Source organism: Acinonyx jubatus, chromosome A2 (assembly GCF_027475565.1).
Source record: "Acinonyx jubatus isolate Ajub_Pintada_27869175 chromosome A2, VMU_Ajub_asm_v1.0, whole genome shotgun sequence".
Lineage (NCBI taxonomy): Eukaryota > Metazoa > Chordata > Mammalia > Carnivora > Felidae > Acinonyx > Acinonyx jubatus.
This window is the reverse complement of record NC_069383.1, coordinates 18,073,592-18,092,520: the sequence shown is the minus strand read 5'-3', so window position 1 is coordinate 18,092,520 and position 18,929 is coordinate 18,073,592. Positions and strand designations below refer to the sequence as shown.

The window sequence follows — 18,929 nt, the reverse complement described above, 5'->3', positions numbered from 1 at the left end:
AAGCCACTAGCACAAAATCAGCTCCACCCCAAGAATTACATGAATAAAGAAAAGCAAACTATTATTAATAATTTGGGATTTAAGTTATTAAAATCTGAGAGAGATTTTTTAGAGCAGGGAACCATTTTCTCCCCCCAACCACCGCCTGTGACCTTTATAAATGGCTCCATGCTCCAAGGGACTAAATTAAAATTTCCTGGGAAAAGACTGGATTGGCAGCTAGCTACCTCTGAAGATATTCTCAAATACTAAGATTCTCCTGTACCGTATATTTGAGTTTTACTTCCCTCCCAAATATACTGATGGCAATGAGAAAGATATATAATCCTTCTCAAGATTCTCCTGCATAAAGGAATCTCAACTCAGTCTTAAATCCAAAGTTAATATATTAAAGCCCGTTAACCCACTCAAGAAGGCAACAGCTTTCTATTCTAGTGACCATTTTAGATAGCACACATGATCAGCTAAATAAAGAAGTAAAAAATGTCAAAAATAGCTCTGTCACATTACCAGGATTAAGGAGGTCTTAGGATATAGGGAATGTTGAGGAAAAACAGACATTTCCCAATAATGTACTATATACTGCATCATCATCTGTATCCTTATCAATATTTCCTAAGTACCTAAAAGGTCCATGGCATTATAGTAGGTCATGAATGTTATAATATCAGGACTGAAAATAATGGGTAAATAAAGAAAATTTAATTTTGAAGTCGTTGCAAGCACTGTAAGCTTGAGATGGTTTCCTACTCCATGAGAATTCTTGAGATCTACATGCTATATACTGTAGAAAAGGAATACATGTGATACTGAAGGAAGCAATAAGAGAATAAATGGCAATACAGTATTTTTCACCTACTATTTACAAAGCCAGAAGCAAGAAATCTATTCCCCGCCCCTGCTTTTAGATAAAATGTAAAATTTTCCTTCACAAATGTAAAATTTTCCAGAAATACAAAACAGATGAAGAAAGTTGGTTTAATGAAGAGTCAACAAAACAAAGAAGAGAAGAACTTCAAGGGTCTCAGAACTTAAGAAAAATTCCAAATAAAACAAATATGGCTAGATCTATTTTTAATACGTTTGTAAAAAAAAAAAAAGGGTAACGAAAGAAAATCAAAGAACACATTTTCGTTTAATAATGTCCCTACATTCTTCCTTAGCCTGTTGACCTAAACTTTCCCATCCTTAAGTAAGCGTGAGGCTGACAATATTTAGAGCTCTACTTTATTAGAATTTTCTGCCATTTCTTCTGTTCTAATCAGGTCATTATCAAACTCTAAATATATTCAATAATATATACTTAGCTGTACCACATGAACTGTTCAGATGTAAGTTTCCTAATAGTCCTTCTGAACTCATTCACACATAAGAGGATGAGGCATAAATTTCTCTTTTACAAGTGTTCCATCTCTTATAATCATGTAATTAAGACTTTTATTTTCTAAACTCGTATTCCTCAATGAAAGAATATCTAAAAATTTTTTAAAACACTGGTAGATATTTTTTATAGAAATTTTTTGAGAGTGTTATTTGAGCAATCATACATCACTTCCCTTCAGGCCTGGATAATAAACTGCAGTTTACTATCAAAGATAAATAGACCACATTTCTTCAGTTCTCTATGCTCTAAAACCTTGGTGTCATATCTGAATGTAAGGGACTGAAGAGAAGATGGAATCAATGCTGCCAAATTCTACAGAATTTCAACACTAACTTCTCAGTGGCCCCTTACCTCAGTGGCCTAGTCATTAATTTTTCAAACTCAACTGTCAACCCCAAAATATGTGGCAACCTACTCAAAAGGAATGTTTCTTTAAAAAAAAAAAAAAAAAGGCATGTTTAATATGTTATCTCCTGCCTCCTGACCATCTCTAATGGTCCCTTACTGTTTAGCAGAGGAAATTCAACCTGACACTGAATAAACTTTTCATAACCTAGCTCTACCCTAGTATACTAACTTACCTGACACCATTTCCAGAAATTAAAACCCTGTTCCACTGAGGTCAGACTCCTTACAACTCTCCACATCATGCTGGTCACCACCAGCATTTGCTCATGTTTCCTAACCTTCCTGGAATGTTCTCCTTCTGGAGATGTTCCATCTATGCAGATAGTATATATTCTTTATTCAAGTCCCACTTTCTCTCGGAAGTCTCACTCCTAGAACTTGAGTCTGAAGGTATCCCTACACTGACATACTGGACTCAGACTACATACACCACACATAATGCAGACACTGCTTTGGATGGTGTTAATTAAATTACTGTGAAAATTTACCCAACGAGATAATAAACTCTTAAGAAGAGGTTGGACCATAGATCAAAAGGTGGATATGTAAGTACTCAAAGACTATTTGACAAGCCGATTAAATCATCTTGATAAAAAATCAAGATATTTTATTATGTCAAAAGAGCTCCAGTACAAATGAAATAATGTGATGACTAGGATTTGCTTCAAAATCATCCAGGTCAAAGAGTAGGGGGATGAGAAGTAAGTAAATAGGGGTATAGATGAAATCAGATTGGTTATGAGGTGATAACCTATGAAGCTGAGTGACAGCTACATAGAAGTTGGTGTCACCTTTTTTTTTTTTTTTTTTTAAGTAGGCTTCATGCCCAGTATGGAGCCCAAAGCAGGACCTGAACTCACAACTCTGAAATTAAGACCCACGCTGAGATCAAGACTTGGATGCTCAACCTACTGAGCCATTCAGGAGCCCCAATTGGTGTCTACTTTTAAACTTGTTTGAAACTTTTTGACATTAATAAGTTTATTTAAGTATTTTTAAAATGTTTACTTATTTTTGAGAGAGAGAGAAAATGTGTACATGTGTGTACAAGTGAGGGAGGGCGGGGGGGGGGGGGGGCGGAACACAGATTCTGAAGCAGGTTCCAGGCTCCAAGCTGTCAGCACAGAGCTGGATGCGTGGCTAGAACCCACAAAATGAGAGACCATGACCAGAACAGAAGTCAGATGCTCAAACGACTGAGCCACCCAGCACCCCAGGGCTAAAGTATTAATATGGTCTTTATTTCATTTTAAATGACAAAACCAAGATACGTTATAACATGTTCTTTACCCAACAAATACCTAGGTCCCCAGAGTAAGAAAACAAATATCCGGGAAGATCTAATTTAACAGGGAACTTGTAGCACCCTAATTCTAATGATTAATAAAATTAAGTTTTAAAGAAAAAAAAAAGTGATCAAAATGGGGGGGAGGAGGCTCTCTATCAAAAGAATAATCTTATTACCAAAAGGAATTCTGTTTATACTTCAAATTTTCAGTCAATTACAGCATTCACAAAAAGGTCCATCCAAACTTCAGGAAATAAAAAACATCAGGAAAAAAATCAAGGATACAAAAAGTAGAAAAAAAAGAAGAAAAAAGTTGCTACAATGTTCAATAATACAAATCAGCCAATACTATTTCAAGAAATCCACAATCTGAAGACACCTATTGCCCTCAACAAGGAATGAATTAATAGGTTCTTAAATAATCAGAAAAATTAGCACTTTCTCTTTATTCCAAGGACTGAAAAAACATGCTTAAGAAATTTCAGATATTTGGCTTAATGACAATGTATCTGTTTGTTGCTAAGGAATGCTCTACCCCTTTGATATTTTAGTCTATAGCTACTTTTCAAAAATCAATCAGCATTTTCCCACAACATCATTCATTAACTTCTTCCAAAAGCAGGAATGCAACACCAGCTATGTTTAAATGTCGTCATTTTATTCTTCTAATTACACTGCTTTTTTTTTTTGCCTTGACTTTTTTTCCAGGATGGTTTTAGAAATAAACCAAAATGATTATTTTTTATTTTCGCTCTCCATACTTTCTCTCAACACTCAAGAGGTAAGACTTGGGTTACCATAACTAAAAAAACATACTACTTGTTTTTGAAAAGATACCGGAGGGGGCTCCTGGGTGGCTCAGTCGGTTAAGCATCCGACTTCAGCTCAGGTCATGATCTCAGTTTGTGAGTTAGAGCCCCACATCGGGCTCTGTGCTGACAGCTCAGAGCCTGGAGCCTGCTTTGGATTCTGTGTCTCCCTCTCTCTGTCCCTCCCCCTCTCTTTCAAAAATAAATAAACATTAGAAATTTTTTTTTTAATGTTTACTCATTTTTTTGAGAGACAGACTGAGAGTATGAGCAGGGGTGGGGCAGAGAGAGAAGGAGACACAGAGTCCGAAGCAGGCTCCAGGCTCTGAGCTGTCAGCACAGAGCCTGATGCAGGGCTCGAATTCACGAACCGTGAGGTCATGACCTGAGCTGAAGTCGGTCGCTTAATCGACTGAGCCACCCAGGCGCCCCCACACAATCTTCTCTAATAAAGAAGACCACATAGTAACAAGATTAAAAACAATTTTGAAAAAAAGTTCTTTCAGAAGACCACTGTGTCATTAAAAAGTCCCACTTATCTTCTTTCCTTGCATCACTACATAATTGAGTAAATTATTCCATCTTTAAAATTTGCATAATCTCAGAATTGGAGAAAAATGTTTATTACTATCATTAAGTTATCAGGGATATTGACACATTTTATATAAGAATGGGCATTTGTAGATTTTGCTAGTATTTCTGAAGTAACAAAATTTTTTTAAGATAATATTTTTTAAATCTCAGAGTGTGTTAAGTTTTATCCAATACATGCTATTCCAGTGGGATCAAAACCATTTACAAGTTCCATTTAGATTAAGAAATCCTTTGAGAAAAGTATGTAGTACATTCTAGTTATACTATTTCTAGAACACTAAAAATCTCTATAACCTATTTCCCTACTGTTTTTCTTTGGAACCAATTGAGCTAAGTGTATCTTCCTTCACTAAAAGTCAAGACAGTACTACACTTAATGTCAGAAAGCTAACTGACAGAGGCTGAAATTTTCCCAAATTAAAACTTTCTGTTTCACTTGAATGGTCTATAAAAATAATAACATGAGTTGAAATAGATTCAATTGAGTATTACTGGCAGGTACAAAGCACACAGACATGCACGCACACAAACGAAGAGTGTAGCTTCTTAACCTTAAAACCAGGAGCAGGGAAGGAACGGGAAGCATTCTGAAATCATACTGTTGAAACTGAGAAAATACTTTCTTCATTCTCTTAAGCATTTAAAATCATTTTTAAAGTAAAATTCCCCTAATGCAAGGACTCTTTTTACACTCTCTTTCTCTTACAAAACAAGGAGTTGAAAGTTATTGCTAGTGAAATTGAAGGGCAGTACAAAAATTTTCCTGCATTTTGTCATTTGATTTTAACAGTCTCACCCTAATAAAATTAAAGATTTGCCTATGCAATATTATGACAACAAATATTATGTAATAAACTTAAAGTAATTCATGTTCAAAAACCTTCCTAGAGAAATCTATTCGTCTGAAGGATTCAACTACTGAACCTGGCAGAAAGTATTCCAAACTATCAAACAAACAAACAAACAAACAAACAAACAAGATGCACGAAAGTATGAAGCTGCCATGTTTAAGTTACATCTAAAAATTTAAACCATACAAAAATATTCTGAAATTATAGCTCCTGCTTTCCTTATCAAAATGTCAACAAAATTTAAATGCCTTCTTCAAATGTACTAAAGATCCCAAAGTAAATTCATTTTGACTTCCAAGGGCTGAAACTAAGAATTTAATGACTGCAGGAGAAAAGTGTGGAGTGAAGAAAATTACTTGAGAATATACTTAATGAGGTAAAACATCTCTACCAAAGATGTATTACCATCATTTATACTTTTCTGCCAAACAGTCCTCTCCTAGAACACACTGCTTACCAATCAGCCAAGTATGACTACCAAGGGTTTTCTAAACCTGTGTGTTAGAATTATTTGCAGGTACAAAGTGGAAGGCTTCTCCACCAGCGTATGACAAAGAAAAACGACATATTTTAGAGCTGAAGATCAACTGTATTGAACACGTTCCTACTAACAAACTAAATGTAAGTAATTTTTAAAGGAAAAACCTCAAGTTATAACTCAGGACAATCTTGCTACGTAAATTGCTTGAAATTCTCAGAGTGGGGATTTAGATTCCCCAAATTGGGGCTTAAAGTGGCTAAAAGGAAAAAGGAAGTTTTGTAAACAGCTTTTCTAACCTTGATTTATATTTGATAATACCAGAGCACTTACCACAATTGAGTAAACATAATGCTAAATGAAGATTCCTCAAGTATCACAGGTAAAATTTATAAAAATCACAGTAATAATGTGCAGAAGTGATGAAAAGGGTAACTGTATGTATTTGTATTTACACTTGAGGTACATCACTTTGCAAATAAGAGGGATACTGCTGCATGAAATTGCTACTATGACTTTTAACATTTTTACCTACGTCTTAAGAACACAGTGTCTTATTTATGTTAAACTTGAAATGTTGAAATGTATGTATCTGATCTGGGAAATCCTGTTTTCTGTTAATTCTTTTTTTCATAGTGGTGTGATTGTAGTCTCCTTCTTCCCCTTGTGCCATTAGTCAGGGCATTTCAATTTTGCTTTCGTCAAAAAATGGACATCATGAACCACTTCGTGCTCCTAGTTTTCTGCTTTTTAATGTAGATAATAATGACAGTGAGTGCCAACAAATGCATGTAAGGGCATAGCTTTGTCATTTCTCTTCCCAGCCCCCTTCTTTTCTGGAAAAAATGATGGATTTAATTCTGAAAAAAAAAAATTCACTTTCCTTTTGCATACATACCCAACAAGTTTTCAAGACAAGACAATTTATTCGGATTACTACCATTCTAGAAATGTTAGAAAGAGAGAACTTCTCAAATCCAAAAATACTAAGTCTGATATTAGCTGGAAAGGAAATTTCCACTGGAACCATAAATATGTCATCAATTAAGCTGAACCTCAATATAACTTGCTTAGTCAATAATCAATTTTCAATAGGGAAAGGATCCGTAACCCACACAGAACCGGCAGATAATCAAAATCTCCCTTATATTTTCGTGTGGAGTTCACAGAGGGATTTGGTTCTATGCCAGATTTATCTTATTTTGAAATGCCTAGGCTAATTTGTTGGTATAATCAGAGTTCACATTAAGTGTCCTGGGGAGAGGTAATTCAGTAGAATGCTTAGCAGCATGGAGAAACCGGTTAAAAATAGAAGGAGAAAAAAGGTCCCACCAGAGCGAATAATCCACAAATAGATCACTGAAAGCAAAAGGGAAACGTTCCTCTCCCGACCCGAGTAGCCTGAATAAATGATCTCCACTCGTAACGTTTAACAGTATCCTACCTCACTTCATTCACTTCCCAACTTGACTTTTCAGGGGCCAACACGGGGCATCCCTTTTTTCTGCAAGTGTAGGTTGAAAGAATCTGTATAGAAAAGAGGGAAGGAACGGACAATTCCCAAGAAAGCTGTGAAACAGGTGGGTTAGATCGAGCAGCAGCAGCATCTGGATACTTAAGGGGCAGCTTTCAAATGACAGATGTGGTCAAAGGAAAGGCTGCAAATCGGAAGAAGCGCTAGTGTGGCAGAGAGAGTAGGGGCTGATTGCAAGCACGAGAGGGGGGCAAAGGGTGTCTCCAGAGTGGCAGCAGTGGAGCAAAAAACAAACAGCAGGACGAGTGGGCAATGATGAGTAGTGGGACTGCTGAGCAGCAACAACTCGGGTCAGAGTGGAAGTGATGGCTTGGGTCTTGGGAGACGGGGGCTACCGGGACAAGGACGTCAGGGAGGGGAAAGAGGGCTGGGCAAACAAGGGAGCACTGGGACCCAAGATTTCTGCCCCTACAGAAACGCAGGGGAGAGAGCTGAAGACGAGAAGCCGCCTCGGCTCCCCCAATTGAGGAAATTTTCGAAGGAGTCGGTGCTCGCCGCCGCGCCGCCTTCTGCCCCGCTCCCTTTTCCTGGTGGTAACTGCTGTGGCGTAGAGGGGAGAGGGAGGAAGAGGAGGAGGAGGAGGAAGACCGAGGAGGAGGAGGGTGAAGATGAGGCGGGGGGTGGGGAGAAAGGGGGGTGCGGCCTGCACAGTCCCAGCGAAGCCTCCGCTCTCTCGTAGCCGGTCAGCCCCGGGTTTCCCCTAAGCCCAGCCCCGCATAGACTCACCCGCCTGCCTTGCCTCGCTTTTCCCTTAGCCGACTCCACGCGCTGCCGCGTCCTCACAAGAGACCACTGAACGAGTGTCGGGGAAAAAACTCTTCAGAACCGGGCCTGATTGCTTCAGCGAGTCCGACCTTTACGGCTGAGAGACAGACTCTCAGCTTTCGGTGGGTTCCACAGCCAGACGGGCCACCATCTTACATTAGGGTAAGACTCCTCCGGCCTCCGGTGCGCAGGCGCACGCCGATCCGGCCGGGAGGGGCGGGGGAGGGGCGGGAGGAGAGCCGGGGGCCGCTCCCGCAGCACCCTGGGAGTTATAGTCCGCGGAGGGTAACCGCCCAGCTGCAAGCCGGGAGTTGAAGTTCTCGCTCGGAGAGTGGACGGGATGGCCCGCCTCACGTGGCCGCTACACAGCTGCCTTTCTTCGTATTTTGCTTCGTTCTCTGTCCTCGTGTAAAGCTCCGCTGTCATTCAGTCGGCGGTCTTCGTTAGCGGCTCCGTTTCCTCGGTGTGTGCTCAGAACTGGGATACCAGAACTCGGGCGAGCTTAACCAATTTAGGGGGAACCGGGAACCTCTCTTCTCTGCCCCGCCCACCATAGGTATTAAAGGAGGCGGGGTAGAGGCAGGTTGTCGGTAGGAGGAGCGCGGGATTTGATCTGGGGTGAGACCTTGACTCTGAATTTGGCGTCTGTTTGCGAAAAGTGAGCGTTAACTCCTTTTCCCGTCTTTGCGCATTTTGGAGCCACCACCCTTGATCCCATCCTCACCGTTAATCTCCAGTGAGGAAGTATCCTAAATTGTCCTGTACAGATATACCAGCGAACGATGGAGCCATGCACTTAGAGAAACGTGTTTCTAATGATATAAATTTGAGAACATTATGTGGACTTCGCTGCAGATCATTGTTAGTTCGGTGTTCTACCTGTACGGCTCTGCGCATGAAGTTCACCAACCACCACATATCAGTACATCCCAACGAATGTTCAGAATGTACTCGCAATCCCTACGAGCGCTGACGAATCCTCAATCACAAAAATCAAGTTCCTGATCCCACCCGCTGGTCTCCTAGAGCTCTGGTGAAAGTGGCGCTCGAAGCACTCAGTTTTGCTTATTGCGTGTATTCTTCGCCCATTCATACAATGAATGCTCAGTGGGCTCCTCCTGTGTGCCTGGCACTGTTCTATATATGGAAAGACGACGGTGAGTAAACACGAAATTCCCTGTTTCTGTTCTAAGAATGCCTGTATCTATTCTAGGTGTGTTGGGGCGAAGGAAAGGGGGGAGGAGACAATCCATTTTTTAAGTGTATAATTAAAATGCATAGTATATCATAACTGATGAAAAATATAAAACAGAAGGAATAGGGGGAAAGGTTGCGATTTTAAATCTGTGAACCTAATCTCCTAGTGAGAATCCTTCATTTCATTCTTTTTGGTTTTTAATACATTGATTTTTTTGTGTTTCAGTTTCTTCACTATCAAGGCTAGAGACAACAATTTATTTGGTGAAACCTTAAAGAACTTGATAAACTCGCGATTAACCATAAATTTGAAATTACAAAATCATGAAATTACTGTGTAGCAAGGAAATTTGAGAAATCATTTGGAGTAGGAGATGTGTTTTTTTAAATGTGTGTGGTTTTTTTCTTACTAATTTTATGCTGGAAGATAAAGTAATGAAAAGAACAAAATAAAAAGAATCCTTTCCATTATTAAAGATTAGAGCCATTGCATTAAGACCTGAAAGGGATCTTAATCCTCATCTATCAAATCCAGTGTTTCACAACATTGTTTTAACCCAACACCTTTTTTAAATGACAAATATTTTCATAATATCTCCTTTATTAGCCTAAGATGAAATGCATAGATAATATAACCTGCATACACATGCATGATTTGGATTTAAATTGAATATAAAGTATAATATAAAAAATACAAAGAAAGTAATTTATAATACGATTTCTGTTTCAATGCATAAATGCTCAGACATAACGATTCTAGGAAATATAATCAAGCCGTAAATCAAGTGCTGGCATTTATAAGTAAAATCCCCATGAATGTGAAAGCTACAACTGACACAGGTGTGGTGTTTCCACCACCTCTGGTGAATGATATTAATCTGTCTTCAATGTCTACTGTACCTGCAATCCTAAAACGTTTACTGTTACAATTATGTAAAAGTAGAAAACAGCTTTGCGTCCATATGTAAAATAGGTCAGGTTTTAGGTACAGATAGTTATCCACAGGTTTAGTTTACCTACACTGGGTCATTCAAAAGCCGTGAGGGACACAAAATAATTTTTCCAACATTTTGCAAGAAGTCTAGGTTACCTGGCCTCTCTGCTCTCTAAAGACCAGGAATACCTCCCAGAGTATCCAGCACTAGGGGGCAATACCACACCTGCTGAGGGTCATTCCTTGATCGAGGCTCACAGCAAAGAAGTGACATTTCCTGGGTCACTAACTAATTAGTGCCCTCTTGTGCCAGTATTCTTTTCACTGCTCTAGGTTACCAAGTTTTCACATGTGTGTGTGTGTGTGTGTGTGTGTGTGTGTGTGTGTGTGTGTGGCTCATAAGACTTAGCCATATAGTATGTAATCTCATATCATTTTAAAAGTTAATTAGCATTAAATTCCATTATCTAACTTGGTTAATGATTACTCAGTGTAGGATATATCATCTATTCACACAATAAATGTTGTTTACCTTCAAGCACTATGCTAGGTGCTGGTAGTACAAAAAATCAGAGGTCAGCAAAACACTGTATCTGTCCTCATAGAGCACAGTGCATCGTAGAGGAAGGAGAGATTCGATAATAAGACCTGTAAATACAATTTCTTAGATAAGGTTATAACTGGTGATGAATACTGTGAAGGTGTTTATAAGATGTTATGAGAAAGTATAAGAGAGGAACTTAATTTTGATGCATAGGGAAGAGGATAGACAGGGAAGACCTTTACAGGTTAAGAGAAGAAATATGCAGGGACCACAAGGTGGAAAAAAACCTTCTTAGAAGGCTAGTTAGTGTCAGGTCTGGTGAGCAAGAAGAGGAGCAGTGTAAGGTGAATTTAACAAGAGGCAAGGACCAGATCATCCAGGGCCTTTTACACCGTGGTAGGAAATGTAGATTGTATTCCATGTGAAAAGGAAAGCCTTTGAGGGAAAGAGGCATGATCTTTTTTTTTTTTTTTTTTTTAATGTGTATTTATTTTTGAGAAAGACAGCGCAAGTAGGGAAGGGGCAGAGAGAGAGGGAGACAGAGGATCCGAAGCAGGCTCCGCACTGACAGCAGAGAGCCCGATGCTGGGCTCAAACCCACAAACCGCGAGGTCATGACCTGAGCCAAGTTGGATGCTCAACTGACTGAGCCACCCAGGCACCCTGGAAAGAGGCGTGATCTGATTTACAGTTTTAAAAGATCATGCTATTGAATATCCATCACTGGGAAAGTTATTAATTTAAATTTTGTACTTCCATTCTCTAGAATATTACATAGCTATATAAAAAAGAGAAAGGAAAAGAATTCTATACTGACCTGTAAGAATGTCCATGTTGTATTGTTAGGTAAAGAATAAGTAAGGGGTCTGGCTGGCTCACTTGGTGGGACATGTGACTCTTGATCTCAGGGCTGTGAGTTCGAGGCCCACGTTGGATGTGGAGCCTACTTAAAGTAAATTTTCTTTCCAACTACAAAAGAGTAAATTACAACATAATATATACAACAAATACAACATAATACAGTATAATGTAACCTATTTTCTTAGGAATAAAAAAGAATCAACCCAAAAATATTTGAATACATTTTCATTGAGCACAGAGAACGAATGGGAGGCTCCATACACATCAGATACTTAGAGTGTGATTGGTTACCTCGGGGGATTGCAACTGGAAAGTCGTGGAGGAAGAATATAACTTTTTCTTTATAAATTGCTGGATTGGCTTATTGTTACGTATATGAATTAGCTGTAAACATTTTTATAAAATAGAACGCTGCTGTGTGGAGAATGGATAGGGGAAGAACAAGAACGGAAATGGAGCAACTAATTTAAAGAACAGTTCAGGTGTCCAGGTGGTGGTCCTGATTGTGGTGGCAGTGAAGGCAGCACGCAGGTGATGAATTCAAGATCTACTTGGACTTGGTGATGCACTAGACAAGGGAAGTGTTCTCATAAATGGCTCTCAGATTTTCTGACCCGAATGGCCTTATAAATGGTGACTTTTTTGGTAAAGAGAAGAAGGATGAATATTGAAACAGCATCTGGAGAGAGATGTCCATCTAGATGGAGAGGTCTCCAGCTTCGCTGGAGAAACTATGGGATTTTAGGGAAATAACGATTATGCGTTTAAAATTGGCGACCTTAAAAATTGTGGCAGTTGTATTTTGTCCATCTTAGTGGTTTTTCGCTAATAGGGCTTATCTACTTGAGTTCCACCACAGCAGCAGTATATGTAAGTGTATATATATATAATATATACATTATACGTTATATTTATAATATATATGTGTAAGTTGGGCTTACCTAGGCTGAAGGAGAATGAAAACTGGAAAGGGTTCGTTGGCAATCAGTGCTCTGGGTTGTTTCCAATTTTTTCAACCTTCATAAATTATTAATATGTGAATATTTTAAATAAATAAAATTTTCAAATTATTCTTGGAGTATAGTCTCAAATGTAGACCTACTGGGCCAAGGGAAATGATCAGTTTTATGACCCTTGTTATAGCCAGATTGTTTTAATATTAATGAATATCAATACCACTCTGTTTGGGGGGGCCTTTTTTCTAAAAACCCGTTTACTTTAGGTTTATCTTTTTTTCTTAGTTTTAATTATTTAGTGACAGGTTGAGTGCTAAATATTGAGTGTTGGCAGTGAGGAAAGCACTAAACTCCTCAAAGATCTTAGGCTTTAAAAGGGAAGACAAAAAAAACACAAGTAAACAAAGTAATAAGCAAATAAAACCCTACTTCTATGTTGCCAAAGCATTAGGAAGTAAAAGGAACAGAGTAATAGAACTATCAGGAGGGGATTTACTTTAGATTGCGCAGCCTCTCTAAAGAGATAACTTAATCTGAAAGTTAAAGGTTTAGAAGAGATGACTCATTTACAGAATGGCCCATGCCTGAGACCAGGAGGCAGGAATGAGTTTAGCATATTCCAGAAATGGAAAGTTAGCCAGTGATCTTAGATAGAACAGAGGAAGGCAGAGTAGTAGAAGGTGAAGTTAGGGAAGAAGGCGAAATACAGATTAAATGGGGTTCTGCATAGAATTTGGGTTTTACTCTGAGTAGGAGACAATTGAACGGTTTAAAGCAGAGGAGTAACATAAATCAATTTATCTTTTTGCAAGATCAGGGTGGCTGCCCAATGTAGAGAATGGATCAAAGATGCATGGCAACAGTACAAGTGGAGAGACCAGTTAGGAAGCTATTGCAGAAGTGCGGCCTGGAGATAATAAGTAGTTTAGACTAGGTCAGGGCTGGGACTAGGGTTAAGTGAGGGACACATTCACCTTGGGCAGAAAATTTAAGCAAGCACCAAAAGATGTAGTAATCAAGGTAAATAATATTTTGATATAATATGTTTAAATCAAAATGAATGCAAAAAAACCTCCACGATGGACAAAATATTAAAATATAAAATAAAGAGAAGATCCAACCCTAAATGGGCAAAACCCTGCCTCACTTCCCTCCCCCCTAATCCTGGCCCTGGTTCCAATAAAATTTTAGTTACCAAAATAGGTAGCTGGCTCACAGGCTGTAGTTGGCTGCCTCAGTTTTTTAATCTTTCATGGAAGAGGAAATACAAATGGCCCATTCATATTTACCCTATAACCCAACAGTTCCACTCCTGGAGGGGTGTGTGTACAAATGAGTGTGTATAAATCTGACACATGCAAGCCAGGAGACTTAACGGCAGCATTAGTTGCAATAACAAAAGCACTAGAAACAACCCAAATGTCAATCAATACTAGAATGGATAAGAGTAATTTAATACAGGCTAATACTATACAGCAATAACTAACTAACTAACTAAATAAAGGACTACAGCTACACATTTCAATTTCAAAGAATGATATCTTTTTTTAAGTAGGCTCCATGCCCAATGTGGGGCTTGAACCCACAACCCTGATAATGAAGAGTCACAAGCTTTATGCCAGCCAGGTGCCCCTCAAAGAATGATTTTCAAAAACAAAATATAGGGCAAAGGAAGAAAGTCGCAGATGAATCTATACAACCATTAACAATATGATACATTTTTATACAAAGTTCAGAAATAGAACTAAATAGTACTGCCCAGAGATACATAGAGTTAAAATTACGAAGAAAATCGAGGAAATGGTTTTTTAAATCTTTTTAATGTTTATTTTTATTTTTGAGAGAGAGACACAGAGTGTGGTCAGGGGAGGAGCAGAGAGAGAGGGAGACAGAATCTGAAGCAGGCTCCAGGCTCTGAGCTGTCAACACAGAGCCCGATGTGGGGCTCAAACTCATGAACCGTAAGATCATGACCTGAGCCAAAGTCAGATGCTTAACCAGCTGAGCCACCCAGGCGCCCCTCAAGGAAATGTTTTATACAAGATTCAGCACTCAGTTATCTCTATGGGGAGAAAAAGGGCCATGATCTGGGAGGGTTATGCAGAGAACTTGGTGCTGGTCTGTTTCCTAATGGATCCTGTAAACACACGGGTATTCGTGTTACTGTTATTTTTAGGAGATGCAAATACATTTTGTACCCTCTTGTGAGATGTGCTTCACAATGAAAACGATTATATTATTCAAGGACATACTCATCAAAGAATTGAATTAGTAGTCAAGTTGCCTCTCCTGAAAGACACTAATATTTTACAGACACTAATATCTTGCAACCATTCAAGAAGTAGATAATATCTCTCTTACTCAACTTTTCTTTTTCAACTTTTTCACTTACGGAGATAAATACAGTATAATTTACCATATTGACAGATTAAAAGAGAAAATACATACGATCATTCTAATAGATGCAGAAAAGCTTTCAGTAAAAGTCAATGCTCAATGATTAAAATTTACATTTTAGCAAACTAGGAATAAAAGGGAACTTCCTTAATCCACTAAAATCCTACAGCAAAAATTACACTTAATGGGGGACTTTCAAAAGCATTTTCTTTAAAACATGACAAGAATGTTCACCATTACCATAGTTACTATTTAGTGTCATGCTGGAGGGTCGAGCCAATGCAAAAAGATGTAAAAAGGAAACAAGAGATTCAACAGCTAGGGAGAAACAAAAAGCTCTCGTTACATCCTGATGTTGGGATTGTCAGTGTAGAAATGCCAGAGAATATATGAACAATGAAAACGAAAGAGAGTTCAGCAAAGTTTTTGGATGCATCATCAACATAAAAATCAATAGCATTCGTATGTATCAGCAATAACAACAGGAAACAATTTAAAAAATGCACATGACAAAAAATAGTAAAATTTGTTAAGTTTGGGTAATGGGTTTTTAGCAGCGTGGTGAGGATTTCTGGCTTTCAGTGACAGCGTGCGAGGTGATTCTTACCAACCTTTACCTTCATTGTGCAAAACGGGCAGAGGCACACACACCACTTAGTGCTGCGTAGTGTAAAGGCAAAATAAGATGGGCAGAACATACTGCACATGCAACAAGGCATTGTTCCTCATTATCCCACATGGACACGTGCTTAATTTAAGCCTGGCATAAATACACTGGTACACCTTTACAAAGAAGTGGGGTGGGGGGGATGGGGGTGGTCCCAGGACCACACTCCCATGATGTTTTAACTACCCATAGAGAATGGGATAGGGGAGCATCTAGGCAATTATGTATAAAGAGAACCTCCTGGGTGGAGAATGACCTGTGTCAGCAAAGAAAAGCTTCTGGAGCTCAGATTCTGATAACAGCCTTTTTATTTTGTGCGTTGCAGTAACGCTGATCTGTTGAGCCTGCTTCTTGCTAGGTCTTGTATGATTTGCTATGGCCACAAAAGTGCTGTGTAACTAACTGCACCCAAAATGCAGGGTCTTCAAAGAATTATCATTTGTTTTCTCTCAGGCAGCTGCAGGTCGGCTGAGGGGTCAGCATATCTAAAGTGGGCTCATCTGAATGGCTCTCCTTCAAGCTGCAAATCCAGCTGGGGTTGTCTCCTCTGTGGGTTCAGCTCAAGATTGCTTTCATGTGTATTCATTCATTCTGGGGCCCAGGCTGAAGGGGCAGCAGCTTCCTGAGCAGAGTTCTTATGGGGGTGCAGGGATCCAGGAGAGCAAGCCCAAATATGCAACACATTTGAAGCTTCTTGCACCTCTTTGGCAACGTCTCAGTAGTCAAAGCAAATCACATGACCAAGTTCAACTCCAAAGAGCTGGGAAGTAGACTCCTCTTGTGGAGGTTGGGTGGAGTTTATATTTGCTCAACAATAATCCAATCTACCACGGTACTGAAAGAGGGACCATCCAGATTTGTCTCTCTTCAGATTTGTCCACTTCCTGGTTCTTGGGCGCTCTTTAAATATAAATCCTTTTATTCTTTTACTAACGGCAATTAAAAAGAAGCTGGATAAATACCCGAAGCGTTTACTAAAAGGCATCAAAGTCCTAATAATATAGTTGGCCCTGACCTGGGAAAGAATTGGAACTTAAACAGATGAATTGAGTCCATTTCTGTCCAAGGGTCAGTGGCTCGTGCAAAAAAAAAAAAAAAAAAAAAAAAAAAAAAAAGGTTTGTAAGGGACAAGTCTGCCTTTGGCCAATGGTCAAAGGTAAGTCTTTTGGGTGCTGAAGATAACCCCCTCCTTGTTAAATATGTTGAAAAACTGCTTTTACCCTGGGGCCATTTGCTAATTAATCTGAAGGGAACAACTGAAAAGTGGGGTGGCTTCATGGAACCTGGGGCTGAAGGAATAGGGGTTCGAATTCAACACATCTGAAGGTGGAGGCCTTCTGCACTTGACTGGAACCCTGGAATGCCCTGCTTGCAGAGGGTAGAGGTAGGCACTCTCCAGTGGGTCATGTAGATGACCCAGCCCTGACCTTGGCTGCTAGCACCATAAGGTATTTGGTAGAAGGAAACAAATTCTCTGGAGAAAGCCTACATTACCCTAATTTTTAAATTATTCCTAAAAGTAATGTTTAAAATTAAATGTCTAAGAGGGGCACCTGGCTGCCTCAGTTGGTGGAGCATGTGACTTTTGATCTCGGGGTTGTGAGTTCGAGCCCTACATTGGGTGTGGAGTCTACTTAAATTAAGGGGAAAAAAAAGAAAAAAATAGGGGCACCTGGGTGGCTCAGGCGTTTGAGTGTCTATTGGTTTAGGCTCAGGTGATGATCTTGTGATTCATGGGAACGAGCCCTTCATGGGCTCTGTGCTGAGCGTGGAGCCTGTTTGGGATATTCTCTCTCCCTCTCTCTCTCTCTCTCTCTCTCTCTCTCTCTCTCTCTCTCTCTCTCTGTCTCTCTCTCTCTCTCTCTGTCTCTCTCTCTGTCTCTCCTCTCTCTTTCTCTTTCAGTCAATAGAAAATGTCTAAGAAACGTGTCATCTGGGTGGCTCAGTCGGTTGAGCATCGGCTCTTGGTTTTTGCTCAGGTCATGATCTCATGGTTCATGCGTGGTTTCAGGCATCAGGCTCCGCGCTGACAGTGTGGAGCCTGCTCAAGTCAGCTTCTGAAGGACTTCAGACTTACAACAAGTACACAATTACATAATCCCCAGCACAGTCAAGATATAAAACAGTGTCCTTACCCTAATGAGCTTCCTTGCACCCCTTTGCAGTGAATTCTGTCTCCCTACCCTCAACCTCAAGCAGCCACTGATCTGCTTCTATCACAATCATTTTGCATTTTTCATATAAAGTGGAAAATTGATTTAAATGGTTTTGTTGATTTTTTTAAAAGAGTTATTTATTTTTGAGACAGAGACAGAGTGCAAGCAGGGGAGGGGCAGAGAGAGAGGGAGACACAGAATCCAGGCTCCAGGCTCTGAGCTGTCAACACAGAGCCCGACACAGGGCTCGAACACGCGAACTGTGAGATCATGACCTGAGCCCAAGTCGGACGCTGACTGAGCCACCCAGGTGCCCCTTGTTTTGTTGATTTTGTTGCATGGAAGTTAAAGGGAATTTATTAGATCTGCTTGAGACTGCTAACTTCATCCAAGAAGTACCCTAGGGAGAATCCTATTTGTGTCTACTGCTGGGATTCATACAAGTCTGACACCTCTAGGAGACAGGGACAGCCACCAGAATTCTAACCTATAGAAGATCTCAAGAAATTTCCTGAGAGATGAATCTCCAGGGAAGAACCTGGGGTATAAAATTGTAACGAAACCTGAGTCATTGGAGGGCCAGGGGGTATACTGAGTCATGCTTGTTACTCAGATCTGTGTCCTGGTTCAGCCCTCTCCATAAACTCATATCTGAGTAATGTGGGCATCCAAGTGCAGTTGCATGTGCTAGGAAGAGGAGGAAATGTGAGCTATGAGTCAAATGTGAAAGAGCAGTTTCCCTAAAATCTCTGTGTGCCATTGGCATACAAGCGTCATGTCTCACACTCATTCATAAAGTGTGGTAGGCAAAGCACACTTGCCCAGAGATCCGAGGACCTTTGGCACTTTGAAAAATCCAGCATCTCTGCCACGACCATGCTTACAGAGGGAGGGGATGGCAACCAGGGCAAGGGACAGCTTGGTGAGCACCAGAAGCGTGAAGGGCGCCTCCACACGGTTTGGCAGGCAGCAGAATCCTCCGCAGTTACTGCTGGAGGGGTCCAGGAAGTGGACAAGACAGCCCAACGATTAAGAATTTGGACTTCAGGGGCACCTGGACGGCTCAGGTCGTTAAGCACCCGACTTCGGCTCAGGTCATGACCTCA

General features: G+C 40.0%; 1 protein-coding gene across 7 annotated transcripts in view; it reads right to left on the bottom strand.

Moving 5' to 3' along the window:
* Positions 1–8,317, bottom strand: part of CNOT4 (CCR4-NOT transcription complex subunit 4) — a 146,406-nt gene extending 138,089 nt beyond the window's left edge. For 2 of the 7 annotated variants that reach the window (XM_027075541.2, XM_027075539.2), the window contains exon 1: positions 8,073–8,306. The gene's annotated coding sequence lies outside the window, so the exon portion shown is untranslated. Of the gene's footprint in view, positions 1–7,256; positions 7,340–8,072 lie in introns of all 7 variants that reach the window. The other 5 variants (XM_027075540.2, XM_027075542.2, XM_053218048.1 and 2 more) reach the window with 4 other exon arrangements.
* Between the last annotated feature and the right edge of the window lie 10,612 nt (positions 8,318–18,929).